This window comes from Neovison vison, chromosome 7 (genome assembly GCF_020171115.1).
Source record: "Neovison vison isolate M4711 chromosome 7, ASM_NN_V1, whole genome shotgun sequence".
In the NCBI taxonomy this organism is placed as follows: Eukaryota; Metazoa; Chordata; class Mammalia; order Carnivora; family Mustelidae; genus Neogale; species Neogale vison.
The window spans coordinates 156920560-156937492 of NC_058097.1; the positions used below are offsets into that span (position 1 = coordinate 156920560).

Here is a 16933-nt window from a genome sequence, read left to right on the forward strand (position 1 = left end):
GACTACATTGGGATTTCTCTTGAAGAATGACACTTGAGCAGAGATCTGAAGGACCATGAGCAGTTAACTAGGGGAAGCAAAAAATGTGTTCCAAAAGGAGGATCCAGGCAGGAACATGGCAGACCTGAGGAAACCAAAGGAGACCAGGATGGTTGGACTGTGAAGAAGGGCTATGCTTTTGTCAGTCAAAGATGATGAGGGAGGCCAGGGTCCGTCTCGTAAAGAGGCTGGTAGTCTACATTAAAGATTTCGGCCTTTATCCTAAGAGCAATATAAAAGTAATATGTAAACTCTATGACATGATCTGATCTGCCTTTGTAAAATATGACTTTATTTACAGGATATAGGAGAATCAAGGGCAGAAACCAGTAGGAAAGCGGGTTGGGAAGCTATTTGAGGAAGAATGGTTGGGTACAAGCAGGTTTGTAGATTTGGTTGGTAGGGAAATTCCCATCAAATATCTTCTTTCTCTATGAAATAGCAAATGGGAGAGAGAACTCACTTTGGACATCTATGGATTGAAAATAGAGAAGTAAATTCAATCCCAAAAGCCTCTTGGAAGAAAGTAGGCACTTTGGCCTTAGAGAATTCCACTACAGACTTAGAAGGGAATTCTGGCACTTGTGGATCCAGTGTCACATGGTACTGCTAGGTTAAGAATTCTATGTTATTTTGTCAAAATAAATCAAAGTTTCAACCAAGAGATTAAAAGCTATATAAAGAGATACAGCTTTTGCTTGCCCTTGTACAGTATGTGGATGTACTCTTCCTAAGAATCACCTTCAAGCAACTTCAGATGAAAAAAGTGAGAGAACTTGGGGAATACTTTTTGCAGTTGACCATAGATAGACCCTGGCTAGACCACAAAAAAGAGGGCCTTATTAAAAGCATTCTTAGCTGATGGCCCTTTCACCATTAACCAGTCACTTAGGTCAAAAAACAAAAGATAAACGCTATTCCCCAGGTCTGGTGTCACCATCAACATGGAGGAAATGATGAAAGCCCCAGATTATAGGGGAAATTCAGCAACGGGTGCCTTTGGGAGAAGAAAGCTGACATTCTGTCCTCAGCCCTTCAAAAACATATCCCAAGCAGAAAGAGATCCAGGATCAAAGCTATCTTTAAAGGACCAAAAGATCTCAGAAGCACTGCTGCCTGCAGGTGTAAAAATAAAGTGACAAAAGTATACTGACAGACCAAATTAGTGATCCCTAAACTTCCTTTTAGTTTGGCCCACTACTCTTCCTATTAAGACTCTAGAAAGTCCTTGAGAGGGCACCTCCAGTAGTGCCATTTATGAAAAACCAAGCCAACAGAGAGAACACCTAGTAAGATAATTAGTGGATTTTAGGAGAGGAAAAAAAAACAACAAAGTAGTGAGAAGTACAAGGGATAGATTCACCACCACCTAATCACTGCTACATGGAGAATATAGGTCTTTACTGTGAATATAGGCAGAGGTGAAGAAACTTCACATTTTTAACAAAAATATCCCTACTCCCACCTCCCTGGAAGTTATAACCCTCTACTTTTGCTGTAATTGGGGTTTACCTATGGGGTTAATTTCCCATTGGATGTAAGCCTATGACTATTCCTACCCTGCAGGCAGCATAAAACTGAGGCAGAAAAGAAATGCCTTCTGCATCAGGAAGCACAGCTTCCCAGCAGGAGTCACAAAGCCCTGAGTTCAAATCTCAGTCCAGCCAAGCACAAGCTATACTACCCCGGGCAAGTTACTGAAACTCTTTGTGCCTCAGTCATCTTGTCTGTAAAAGGGGATTCGTATCTGCCTTATAAGATCATAGGGAAATGGATAATATATACGAAGTGTCCTAGCACAGTACCTGGCATGTGTTAAATACACAGCATGGGAAAGGGACTGTTAGGAATCACCAGTTCTTCCCTTCATGCTCAGTGGTCTCAGGTCTTAGGTGTGACTTGTCTCCCTGGAAACCCAATATCCTGTCTGCTTCTCTCTCTCTCTCTCTCGGTCTACGCGCAAGACTCTCTTGTTCCTCTCTCTTCCAGCGGTCCCCTGAATTTAATGTCTTTGGTATCCAGACCTACAAACTCTGCTGACCCACCTAGCTGTATAACTTTCCTCCCTGGCCTGGCCTCTTCTGTGCGTCACCATTCATTTCCCATATGACACATCTGAAGTCCAGTCAGATTGTTTCTGTCCATTTGAAGGCTGCCTAGAAGACTTTATTTAACCTATAGGAGTCAGAACCATCTTTTACACAGAACTAACATTCCTGGTTAAACTACTCTCTTCTCAGGACTCTGCTGGACTCTGCAAATAACTTCCCAGATTCCTCCAAAATAGGACTCTCCTCTTTTCCAACCACAGAGGTTGCCTGAAAATGTTGCTTCTAAATGAAGTCTCCTCGTTTCTGCATTGTAATTCAATACCTTGTTATTTCTAAAACAGGAAAGCTGAGAAATAAAAGTCTCTGGGCTACTTAAAAAAAATCCTCAGACCCATATTGTGTTAAAATTACCAGAGAGTATCTATTAGTGAACACTAAGTAATTTCACTATTTCATTACTCTCAGAATATATTCTACGTCCTTGAAGGAATTAAATGGGATTGGGAGAGTAGCAACCCAAAATTGGTTTAATATTTAATATTTAATGTGTGGTTAGTTTAGAGGCAATAAAGAAAGGTCAAGGTCATTAGCCTTTTCTATACCAGTTAATATCTCCGAGGATATCTTTTTTTTTTTTTTTTGGTCCCAGGATGTCTTGATTAAATTCGGCAAGTACAATCTATTCAGCCAATATTGGGTTCTTTAATAGTCCTATATCCCTTTATTACTATAAGGATGACTCTTTGACTATGTTTCTAATTCAAAAATTATTCTGCTACCCAAGTGTCTTTCACAGCATACTTCTTTAACTTAGTATACTTGGAATTTTGCACTTCCAAGACCAGGAAGCAGACAATACTGACATTGCCAGGTGATAGACTGACCTCTAGTGGAAATTAAGGAAATTACCAAACAAGCTTTTTAGAGGGTCTCTAGTAACAAAGTTGGAGCTGTCAAACTCAGGACATTGTTAATAATATTAAAGAAACACTGATAATACAAATTTACTTGGGGTTTATTAACCAATTCAAGTTAGAAAGAAAAGAATAGGATTAAGAGCAGAGAATCTGATTCATAGCTCACTTCAGTCACTGCCTGCCTGACAATGTTTTTCTCAGTTTCCATCTGTAAAATGGAAAAGATTATATTACCCTATCTCGCAGAACTGACGTGAGGATCAAATAAGTCAATACATGGAAAGTATCTAGAACACTGCGTGGTACCTAGTTCTGTGACATAAAATGATTGCTTATTATGATTTGTAGCTGGAACAACGTAAGGTTGAAGGCAAAGCCTAATTTCAGGGGATATGAAGAAAACAAAGAGTCCTGGCAGGAACGCATTTCAGAATAAGGCTATAACAAACCAATATACGACCAGTTCAGCTAGTCCTCCCAATTTCAGAAACACAAGAGCTATGCTTATATATAACAGAATGGGGTGGGGAATCAGACGCAAGGGAACTCTAGCGGATGATCATTTTGTGGGAAGGACTGGAAAGTCTTTTTGTGGTCCCAATATGGGCATGATAAGTACATCACACACTATCTTTTAAAACAAAAACGAAGCTCACCGGAATCTTTCAGGCTTTGAACTCCTTTTGACTCAATGTCTATAGCACATACAATTAGCACTTAGCTGCCCTCTAAATCATCATCAGCCTCAGATTCTCTGAACCACATATGTGGCACTTTTCTCCAGCTGACTAATTCTTTTATTGTGCTTCTATTACAGAATTCTAAACTTCTAAAAAAAACAATATTCCACGGCTTCCAGAGTAATATATCTAATTAACGACTAAAAGATGCCTCCATACAAAGTTAATAAAATAATTTCCACTTCTTGCTCCAAGGAAAGCCCAAATCAGCAATTATTTTCAGCTGACAGAAATGCCCATAAAACTGAAAAATGATCTATAATTCCAAGGTACTTCTTTACCGCAAATAATTGCCATCCAGAGCAAAATGGCTTGTTTTCTCATAAAACAATATGATCACTCTAATAAAATGAATATAGTTCTTAGTTCTTTCCATCACTGTCCTGAGGTGCCCTAATTCATTTGCTAATTCAAATATTTTATTCTGTGAACACACCAAATTGAAATTAAAAGTTGCAATTGCGTTATTCAATACAAACATGAACCCATTAAAATGACATAAAAGTTCCTATAAGATCTTATTCATAACATCTACATGTATTTACAACAAGAGACTAAAAGGACCAATTTACTTAACTGGAGTCATAAATTGTGGGTAATGTTTTATATATGTAAAACCACACTCAGAAATAATTGTAAAAATGAATACTGCAATTTGGTTAGGTAAATTCTAGAAAAAATATCTTTAAAGTAACCAAGAAATGTAACATTATTAAAGCAAATATTTCAAGATAGCAGCAAAAAAAAAAGCAGCCTCTTTGAAGTTTTTGAAAACTCAAGCTCATTTGGAAATACAAAAGCAAGAATGCCACTTCATTATAGTATTGATATTTCATTCATTACAGTGCCATAAAAACTGTGTCCCTGAATATTTCCCTAATACCTGTCAAGAAACTGTAACATAGCAGAAGGAAGATCAATTCTGATACTACAGAGGAAAAAGCTTAATTCTCTTATACGTCCTTTGTTGACAGATTTAATCAATGATGTGCTATGTTACTTTCCTGTTTTTCTCCTACTAAATCAACACTTATATTCTCAATGTTGTAACAATAATAATTCAGTACTACCAAAGACACTAAAAGGGACAAGGCAACAAATATACCCAAAGACCTAAAGAAAAGTATTTATTAGTGTATATATAATAATATAATATATGATAGTATACATATTACAGCAATTTTTTAGAAATTAAAATATGGAAGTTCAAGTAGAATGAAGCCCAGTCGTCCTAAGAAATATTTTCTAGAGAAGGCCCACAAAACAACTTCTAAGAACTAACAGAAAGCATGGACTTTTACCAAGGTCTGTCCAGTGATTCTCAACTTTGCTGCATATTTTATAGAAATTGGCAAACTGATTCCAGAGAGTATTCATAAAGGCAAAGGTTTCAGAAAAGACAAAACAATCTCAAAAAAGAAAAAAGTTGGAGGAGTCACACTACCTGGTTTCAAGACTCAATAAAGAGGTACAATAATCAAGACACTGTGGTACTGGGGCAAGGAGCAAATCAATTGAACAGAACAGAGGTCAACTGATTGCCAACAAAGGTAGCAAAGTGATTCAATGAATAATAAAAGTCTTTTCAACAACTACTGTGCAAAAACTGCCCTAACTAAACTTAAAAGCAAGACTGAAAAGGCTTCAAAGGCCTTCAAGCAACTTAACTGCATGCCAGAACAAAATCCAACACTATGTAAAGAAAGTCAATTTAATCCATCAACCAACAACATGAAAGTCATAATGACTGACATCCAGTTAAAAGCTGGCAGGCATATGGCTCCCAAATGACAGAGAAGATAGATCCAGCAGTCAAGAATGTTAAAACAACTATTATACGTATGCCCTACATTTTTAGAAGGAGAGAGGAATACATGAACATGATTAGAAGGGAAATGGAAGAAATTTTTTTAACAATCCAAATGGAATCTCCACAGATGAAAATTACAATTCCTGAAATGAAAAGTAGAGTAGATACATATTAGCATATTAGACACTTCCAAAGGAAAGATCAGTTCATTTGAAGGCAGAGCAATAAGAACTAGCCAAAATGAAGCACAGAGAAGGGGGGGGGAGGTGAGTAAAAATAAACAGGGCTACAGTGACCTGTAGGACAATATCAAGCATCTAGAATACATATACATGGTATCAAAAGGAGAAGAGAAAAAAAAATAAAGAAATAATGGCTGGAATTTTTATAAACATGATGACAACTATAAGCCCACAGCTCCAAGAATTTCAACAAACTCCAAACTGCATGCCAGTTTTTTTCAAAACAAAATAGGTAAGAAGGAAAAACTGATAGGTTAACCTCATCAAAATTAAAATTTTTCTCCTGTGAAAGACCTCATTAGGTATTAAAAAGGCAAAACACAGACTGGGAGAAAATATTTGGAAATCACACATCTGATGACAAATTATAGCTAGAAAAGTAAAGAACTCTCAAACATTAAAAAATCCAGTTAGAAAATGGGCAAAACACATGAGCAGACATTCCACCAAAGATACACAAATGACGAATAAGCACATGAAAAGATGATCAACATCACTGGTCATTAGGGAAATGTGAATTAAAATCACAATGATAGATCACCATCATAATGGCTAAAATTAAAAAAAAAATCAGTGACACTACCAAATAATTGTGAGGATGTGAGAAATGAGACTACTCATGGGGGGACTGGTTGGCACGGGAGGAAGAACATGGATGGGATTCTTGATCTCAGTGTTGTGAGCTCTAGCCCCATGTTGGGTATAGAGAATTAGATCACTTATACAGTGTTGGCGGAAATGCAAAATGATATAGCCACTCTGGTAAATAGCTTGACAGCTTCTTTTAAAAAATGAAAAATAAATAAATAAATGAAAACTGAAAAATGGTCTTACCATATAACCGAGAAATTGTACTTCTGGGCATTTATTCCCCCAAAATGATAATCTATGATCACACAGAAATCTGTAGATGAATGTTCAGAGCAGCTTTGTTAGTACCAGTCAAAAACTGGAAACGCCCCAAACATCCTCCAACAGGTGAATAGTTTAACAAACTGTGAGGCAGCCAGACCAAGGAATATGACTCAGCAATAAAAAGGAAACAAGCTACTAATATACACAACAAACTTTTTGACAGACAAACCTCAAGGGAATTAAGCTGAGTGGAAAAAGCCAATCTCAAAAAGTAACATGCCATATGACTCGATTTACATGATATTCTTGGAATAACAAAATTATAAAGAGGAGAACAAACAGTCAGGGATCAACAGAAAGGGGGAGGGTTGGGTGTGGCCATCAAGAAGTAGCACAGGGACCCTTATGGCAATGGTACAATTCAGCATTTTGATGGTTACAAGTAGTAATGGTACACAAAACTACACATGTGATTTTTAAAAATCCACAAACCAGACACACACACACACACACACATAAATGTATAGAATAAGCCCTGTGGGTTGTACCAATGTTAATTTTCTGGTATTGCCATTAGACTATAGTTACTAAAGATGTTAATTTTAGGGGAGGATGGGTAAAATGTAGATGGAACCTCCCGAACATTTCTTTGCAACTTCTTGTAAACTTCTTGCTACAGGGGAGGGAGATATCACAGGGACTAGCTTAGTCTAAGGAGTTAGCCAATCAGTAGCAAACTCACATTGGTAGGTGGTATAGAAAATGTTTATAGGGTGGTGTGCAGAAGGCAGGGAGCAGAGAATCCAGGCAGCTGAGACAGAAAGAAGAGAGAGCTCTAAGAGGAAGAGTAACCGAAGCTAAAACCAAACCGCAGTAACTTCCTAATCCTGTTCATGACTGTCTCCCACCATCAGCATTTAACCAATGTCTGGGAAACTCATGGTAGTGATCATAATTTGCAAGGACAACATAAGACCAGTCTATGTTCCAAGGTGACCTCTCTCATTCAGAGCAAGAATTACAACCAACAATCAAGAGAATACGTTCCCAGGCCTCTCAGATTTCATTTCCTTTCAGCACTTTCTAAACTATTTGATGTTCATAAAACCACCTAATGTAATAAGAGGAAATAAATAAACCTGAAATCCATTTTCTGATTATAGATAAAATTCTTATGATACATTACTATCTGATTAGATGTATGCCATAAATTGTGTTATTTCAGCTGCTTGATGTGTGAATAAAATAGATATACTAACTTTCTGCCACTGAATAATCATTGCTGGCATTATTATTAAACATCTCTTATGTGCCAGGAAGTGTTCTAAGTACTTTTAGGACACTGTCTCACTTAATTCTTATAACAACTCTATAAAATAGGTCTTATTAATGTCCTTATCTAACAGATTATGAAACCAAGATACAGAGAGGTTAGCTAATTTGCAGAAGGCCACACAGCTAATAAATGATAGAGACAGGCTTCAAACCCAGGAAATCTACTATCAGATCAAACTCTTAGGAGTAATTCTATGAAAGGAGGCAAGTGATCGATGTTCTAGGCTTCTGTCAACTCACAGACGACTACTGGATGCCTTCAAACAGACCTGACTAGGGAATGCCTCCTGGGGATTTAATATTCCCAAACAAGTCACTGGCTGACTAAATTATAGTAAAATGACTCAAATACTTCAGCAATATACATCAAAATTCAGGCATAGTCAGGGCACCATTAGAATTAAAATGTATCATCAAAGTAAACAAAAAAAAATGGGTATGTTTTCAGATCTATGAAATGCCCGTCATGCAATAACATTTTATGTAGAGGCACTGGAAACATAAAATGAAAAGTACAAATACTGTCCCTACTCTCATGGAGCTTAAAAGGGTAAAGAGGGAGAGGGAGAGAAACAAATCATAAAATATCCATGTGCTCTCATGAAAATAGAGGGCAATGAGATTTAGAATAACGTGGAAACTGCTGTAGTTTGAATCTTCAAAATAGTCTCTCTGAAAAGGTGATATTTAAGTGGAAGGCTGAATTACAAGCATTTTTTAATATGTCAACTATACAGATTTATACTCAGTATTTTAGTATATGAAAACTGTAATTTATGCCCAGGGAAAATAATTCACTTAGTGAATTAAGGAATATTGCTTTGCCTTTCTTTCAAAGAAAACCTTAGAACACCTAATAATGTAGGCTCAAATATTAAGAATCCTTTGCCCTTTTTCTTGTAGTTTTTCTTATTTTCAGATACTATGCATTATGGAGGGGGAAAGGAAGATGCATGTATATAACATTCTTGAAGTGATAACACTATACAGACATGGAGATGAGACCAGTGGTACCCAGGGGTTAGGTGAGGAGAGAGGGAAGTGGTTGTGGCATGAGGGATCCTACACACACACACACACACACACACATATGTAAAAATTGGTGAAATCTGCATAAGGTATGCAGATTATATTTATGTCAATTCCTGGTTGTGATACTGGACTGTAGTTTCATAAAATGCTACCACTGGGGGAAACTGGGTGAAGAGTCCAACAGGATCTCTCTCTATTATTTCTTATGACTGCATGTGACTCTGCAATTATCTCAAAATAAAAAGTTATTTTAAAAATGTAGGGTGAACACCAGATGTTTATTTAGGAAGCTTTAGAATATTGCAGAGAAAAAGCTTTCAACAAATTTCATGCACTAATCCATTGGTTTAATTTAAGAACTAGTCCTCATCAAGGAGTAAAATAGACTTTGAGGCTTATAAACCAAAAAATTAGAAAATGTGCTTTTTTCATAGAAAAGGCATCTGTAATCTCAAACTGTGACCTAACTGTAAATGTACTTCGACATTCACCATTTTCTAACCAGGACATAGGAAATAAATGTATAGTATTAAAAGGAAGCAAGTCACATATACTAAGTAAATATAAGCAATAAGAATTTCAGTTTTTCTGTATTTTGTAATAAGACAATGTTAATAATATGTTTTTTGGGGAAAAATACATCTTTGAAACCAGAAACCAAAGATGTTAATTTAATTTTAAAATAGAAATGTTTCCTGATCTTCAGAATGTATAAGCTATCACTCTACATTCTTTTAAAGTATAAAAAAATATTGGGGGAAAGAACAGAAATTAAATTAGCCTAGGGGTGCCTGGGTGGCTCAGTGGGTTAAGCCGCTGCCTTCGGCTCAGGTCATGATCTCAGGGTCCTGGGATCGAGTCCCGCATCGGGCTCTCTGCTCAGCAGGGAGCCTGCTTCCCTCTCTCTCTGCCTGCCTCTCCATCTATTTGTGATTTCTCTCTGTCAAATAAATAAATAAAATCTTTTTTAAAAAATTTAAAAAAAAAGAAATTAGCCTAGAATCTCCTGTTTTTAAAAGAATTTTACCATATCATTTTGACAAATTTATGAGAAACGACCAAAGCAGAATGTACAGGTATGATTTTAAATGATCAACTATTTTTAAACATCACTATGATCCCTTCCCCTTCCTTGATTAACGATCAATGGCCATGAACAAAGAATGGACTGCCCCAACATTATCTGAAACTACTTAATCAGAGACTCAGAGAGGTATGAGCCTTTGGGTGGAATGATACACAGATCCCTCTCCGGCAGGGCTACCGTACATTTAGTGTTCCGTGCAAGCTATTGTATCTCCATACCTCGAGAATCATGACACCTGTCAACTAGTACATAAGGGTGTGGAAGATTTCATGTAAGATGCTGTATCTAATCTCCCACCACCCCATCAATTCCAGCAGTTCATGCTCAAGGAAAACTCCCCAGGGTACCAAAGTAAACCCCAAATTCTTACTGCTTTCCATTTTACCTCCAAACCCATGGGTGAACATTATCAGAACTCTGATGAACACCATCGCATACTTTCTAGAACATTTAAAAGTGAATGCCTGACTTAGAGACATGGTAACTTTTTAAAAATAGTTTGTTTCATGGTGCTTTTATAAATGGATTAATTTGTGGTAGCAAACTACCTGTACACATAAGCAGTCCATAAAAACATCACAACCCATAAAAGAATGAAATAATAATGAGCTACATGTAGGATCGCATCCTAAAAATGTGTTTATTTCTATTTTGTTTCTTCCTTCTCCAGTGGAGAGAAAGGGGAACAAAGTGAGAAGTGAAGAGGCACACAAAAGAGGTGGGACCAAAAAAGGACACAGCCACTCTGGGCCCAGCTGAACCAGAAAGATGCACATGTAATCTCAAAGTCAATATCAGCAAACTGGGAAAATCTACGGGAAACAAGAGCTCTTGGACACTGACAGTCAAGGGTTATGCACATGAGAACAAGTCAAGCAATATGGGTCATAAATTGCCGAAAAGCCTACATATCAATTAGCCAACCTTGGTGTAATCAGACTTTGAGGGAGGGCCTCAAGCTGGCAATGGCAGGAACTCAGATGTGTCAGAACAGAGGTTGTGGATGGATAGATCCATTTTGAGGAAAGTGCAGGACAAGAGCTTCAAAACTCCACTTCGGAGTTAACAGGAATTAGTACTTAGTAGCTAATATGATACAATGACCGAAATACGGTAGTATCACTCTTTTACATGTAATGATTATATTCCAAACGTAATACAAATAAACTAAGAAGCTATCTATATTTTGGGGTAAGAGATTTCACATTTTTATTAACTAAAGTGACTTTGGTCTACATTCTAGAGTCCAAGAACTATAGATTCTACAGCTAATAACTATGAAACAGAAAGTAGCCAGAAAGAAAAACCAACAAAGATCCTCAAAGAATGCATTATTAATAAATTAGAATATTAGGACAGCAAATCTAACTCAGCAGTGACCCAAATTTCAAAAGCCTACATGGCTTTTCACAAACTTCATTTATTATTTACTATTTATGTAATGTGCTTTAAGCAGAATAATCTTAAATATGTTTCTTGATTTTGCCATGTCACCCTCCCTAAGTTTGTTTATCTAGACATATAAATGAATTATTTTTTTCTATACTCTTCATGTTCACCTCAGAATATCTAGAACCACTCCTGGAAATAGTAATTGCCCACTCAATAACTCAGGAAAATATAAAGTACCATGCAATTTATTAATGTTTATTTCCATTTCATCATATAGTCTACCGATGCAGAAGCTCTGAAGATATAAGTGTTTAAACCCCTTGATTCCACTCCATCTTAGAGCTCTGCGGTTCTTTCTGTACAATTTTAATTTGGTTTTCTTCACTTTACATATAGATCTTAAAAATTCCCTTTGCCCATTTCCTGGATATACTCAATGGCAACAGAACCATTACAGCCATTTTTATATGGCAACATTCTTAAACAAGAATCGTACGGTAATCCCACTCAGGGTCAAATGCATCAGCGCATCTCCAGGGAAGTTCTTCCGTGCAGTTATGAGCCATTTTTCTTTAGGAATGAATTTTCACTCTGTTGAGTAAATGTCTGCTCATATGCAAGCATCTCTCACCCCGAGTCAGTCAACTATGCCATAACCTTCTTTTTGCTCATTTTTGAAGTCTACAAGCCCTTACATATATATGATTACAGAAAAACATTTATGTAGTTATTGATTATCACACACCTGTATGCTTGAAATAACAAACACCTTCCACCTTAGTAAGGAAATATAACTCTTCCTATAGTGAACTTGACCATACTCCGAACAACCCCCTAGGCTCTTGTTTAGCATGTGCAATGGACTCGCACGTGCCCAAAGTGACTCCAGTTCGAAGTTCTTTATTAGACATTGTTTGTAATAGTGAAATATTGGCCAAGACTCAAATGTTCTTCAATAGGGGATTAGTGGCATATGCATACAGTGGAATACTATAAGCAATTTAAAAATGAAGAACCTTTTTTTAACTGAAATAATCTCCTAGATATTGTTAGGATAAAAGAAAAAAAAATTAAGGAGCAGGCCTGTAGTATATACTGCTTGTGTAAAATGGGTGAAATTTTATTTGTATGTAATGTACTGCATGGGTATTAGATATGCATATTTTATATATTTAATTTACAGTTACACATACATACAGAACATCTCTGAAAGGACTCTCATTTTAGGGAAATGAATATCAGGAGAACTGGGTCAAAAAGAAAACTTTTTCACTGTATACTCTTCTATTTTTAAATTATACCATGTATAAGTATAATCTAGTCAAAAAATAATTGAACTTTAAACCAAAAGAATATATACTGTGATAGTTACATGCAGAGGCTCTGTGGATAGGAAGAGCTGGGCTTGCGTCCAAGCTCTGCCATTTACCAGTGTGTGACCTTAGGCAAGTTCTCCAACCCCAGTTTGCTCATCTATAAAATGGGAGCACTGATAGTTAACCATGAGAATTCAATCAAGTATATAAATCACCGAGCACAGCTCCTGGAAATTATTATTAAGTAATACTCTCTTTCAAATAGTACTGTGGACCAAAGTTATAGTCATTACCAATCTCTTTTTCTCTTTCTTATTTTCAGTGGGCAAATTTTGATAGCTCCTCTTTCAAAAAAATATGACATTCAATCATTTTGGTTCACTTTATAGTCACCAGAAATAGGCCCAAACCCCAAAGAATCAGCTCAAGTTTGAATTTCATGAGGAAGACAATCAGGAGCCATTGCACATTTGCCACTATCTATAGCCTTATGTACATAATCTCTACAAAATACCAAGTGCCACTAATTCATGTTTATACTCTTACTTAAACACTTATAAAGTATGTTCAAACACTTGAGTTCAATTCCTGAAATTAGAATCTCAGGAACAGAAGGTCCATTCAAGGACATTCTAATTTTCAACAACTATGAGGACCAGCAGAGCAGACATGTTTATTCTTTTTTTTTTTTTAAGATTTTATTTATTTATTTGACAGAGAGAGAGATCATAGTAGGCAGAGAGGCAAGCAGAGAAAGAGGGGGAAACAGGCTCCCTGCTGAGCAGAAAGCCTGATGCGGGGCTCGATCCAAGGACCCTGAGATCATGATGTGAGCCGAAGGCAGAGGTTTAACCCACTGAGCCACTCAGGCACCCCAGACATGTTTATTCTTCTGTAGATGAACATTTTATATTGAAGGGCAACCTGTTAAAATGAATTTAAATGATTTTAAAATAATCAAATAAATAAATGAAATGAAAGCCAAAGAGGAGCCTAGAATTCAGATCTTCTCATTTCACCCACATTCTTACCAGGAAGTGTCCACTGTTACCAGGAGGTCATCAGGTATACTGTGCTTCCCTCACCCAGAAGGTTCCTACCTATTGAACCCAAGACCTGGTTCACAGAAGCAGTTCCAGATCTGGTAGCCATAGCTCACTCTCTCTCTCTCTCTCTCTCTCTCTCTCTCTCTGAACCCCAGCTACTGTAAGAGCAAGCAACCAGACACGGACAACTGTCCCCTGAGCATATGACCTGAGCAAGGATGACCCATAAGCACCTCAAATCCAACCTGTTTATAACAACAGCAATAATCACCTCGCCTTCCTCCTCCTCCACCGTCCACCCATGCCTGAACTTGCTCTTCCGCTTCTGCAGCTTCCTGTTTCTGTGAGTGGTCCCAAGGTCACCCAAGAAGCCAAACCACAATCTAAAAGTCATTCTACTCTCCTCCTTCTCTCTAAATCCAAAAATCTTGTTTCTACCTCCAACTTTCTTTGGAATTAATCTGCTTCTCTTCAGAATAGATATAGAATAGCAGCGAGTTGGAGAGGAGGGTTTCATGTCTTGTCCCCCAAAATTTCAGGAATGGGGAACAGTGATTAAGAGAACTGACCCTGGCCCCAAACTGGCAGCGTTCAAATCCAAGCTTAGCCATTAGCTCTCTGACATTAGGCATATTACTTCATATTACATCTCACTTTTATCATCTGTCTAAATGATATAAAACTAATAGCTATCTCATAGGATTGCTGTAAAGTAGAAATCAATTAATAATGCAAAGTGCTTAAAATAATGTCTGGTACACTTTATAATATGTGCTACTATTTTTAACAGTAACATCATTTTTTTAATGTCATAAAATATTTGTTCTAAAACAGTTTAAAATCCAGAAGTTTTTCCAAACAAGCAAAGGGAAAAAAAGAGAGGCAAGCCAAGAAACAGACTCTTAAATACACAGAACAAACTAGAATGGTTACTAGAATGGAGTGGGGAGGGGGGGGCACGGGAGAAACAGGTGATGGGGATGGAGGTGGGTACTTGTGATGATCAGCGGGGGTCCTGTGCAAGTGCTGAGTCACTATATTACTGCACATCTGAAACTAATATAACACAGTATGTTAACGAACTGGAATTTAAATAAAAACTTGAAAAGATACATTTAAGAAATCCAGAAGTTTTTCATCAAGACAGAAAATCAAAGCACAGTCCGATGTCCAATTAAGCTGAGCCTCCCTCTCCCTTAAAGTCTTGGTCATGTAATGCCTGTGCCATTTCGCCTCTGCCGCTCCAGTATCTCCTACTTGAATTACTATCTGAGCCTCCAATTCACTGATCTCTTCATCTCGAGCTCTCTCCAGTATATTCACCAAACTGCAACCAAAATGATTTCTCTAAAACACATATCGAGTTAGGCCATCTCCCTACTCAAACCCCGTCTATCACTGCCCCCTACCTTGAATTAAAGTCAGTTCCTTAATGTGGTTCAGCAAAGCCAGCATGGTAGGTCTGATATGGTCTCTAGCCTCATTCTTCTCCACTCCCTCTCCCCCCACCTTGTGCTCTAGACTCCTGGCAGCGTTCTTGCAGCCCCTCCAGCTCCCAGGTCCACCCAGACTCTCACATGCCATTTCCTCTGCTCGAAACACTGTGCCCTATCACTCTACCTTTCACCTGGATGCTTTCTACCCATCCTTAAGTCTTTTTTTTTTTTTTAAGATTTTATTTATTTATTTGACAGACAGAGATCACAAGTAGGTAGAGAGGCAGGCAGAGAGAGAGAGAGGAGGAAGCAGGTTCCCCACTGAGCAGAGAGCCCGATGGGGGGCTGGATCCCAGAATTCTGAGATCATGACCTGAGCTGAAGGCAGAGGCTTTAACCCACTGAGCCACCCAGGCGCCCCTCTATCCATCCTTAAGTCTTAATGTAGTTGCCACTTCATTCAAAAACACATCTCCAGGCCCCTAAGTCTGGATTAGGTGCCTTTTGTATGAATCAGCCCCATGTACTTCATAGCACCTTTCCAGCTGCCCACTTACCTGCCTATATTCCCCCATCAGGCTATCAATGCTATGGAGGAACAGACCCCATCTCTTCTCTTATCCCCGTGCTCACCCCAATGTCTGCCACAGAGTAGGGCTTTATCAAATATCTGTTAAATAAATTACTTAATGTCTCCAGTAGGTCTTCATAAGATTTCAGAATCTTTTACAAACATTAAGTGTAAGTGTTTTTTAAAACCAAAGTAAACTAAGTAATTAATAATAAGTATAGAAGTTAAAAGTCTTAAGAAGATACTCAATATGGCACAGAATCTAATCATGATGACTGTCCAGTAACCTGGTCAGGATCCTTAAGAAATCACAAAATGGGCTTCTCTGAATAAGAGGTAGAAAAAGTTTCCAGTAATACAGAAGTAAATCATGAGCAATAATATTTATCCCTCTAAGCCTCTGGAAACAAAAAAAAAAAAAGGAAAAAGAAAAATCTATTGTAGGAGATGTCTTAAGGACATAAAATAAAATACATGCTTCAATCTTCTGGCCAACCGTAAGTTCCACCACACTGAGCTGAAAAATGTCTCAAATCATGCCTAAAATTGATGCAGACTAAACAACACTGATTACACAAAAAAATTAATAAATATTCAATCATCGCTTCTCGGCCTTTTGGCTAAGATCAAGTGTAGTATCTGTTCTTATCAGTTTAATAAATATTTAATCATATTCCTACCTTACCAGTCAATGTTCATTTCTCTTATTCTCCCCGCCCCATACACAAAGCTTAAGCCTCTCTGTCCTCCATACCCTGCAGCACTGTATCCTTGGTTCTCATGGTGTACTATTTTGGCCACACTCCATCATATTACTCACCCACGTCTCCACCACCAGACTGCTCTTGAAGACAGTGGTCCTATCATTAATTCACCACTGTAGCCTGCAGGCTCTCACAGTGTACTTAGTAGGTATTAGAAAGAGGGAGGAAGGGAAAGAGAAATCTACTCACACAAGTAAGCCCAAAGGTAGCAGTGGAAGAGGAGGAGAAGCCCCACAGACATAAGGAAAAGAGGGCTGAAGGAGGCGAAATTGTTGAGCATTAGCATTCAGACAATTTGGC

General features: G+C 37.7%; 1 pseudogene; it reads left to right on the forward strand.

Annotated features, from left to right (window-relative positions):
• Window positions 1-16469: 16469 nt before the first annotated feature.
• Window positions 16470-16554, forward strand: LOC122914662 (annotated as a pseudogene).
• Window positions 16555-16933: the final 379 nt, after the last annotated feature.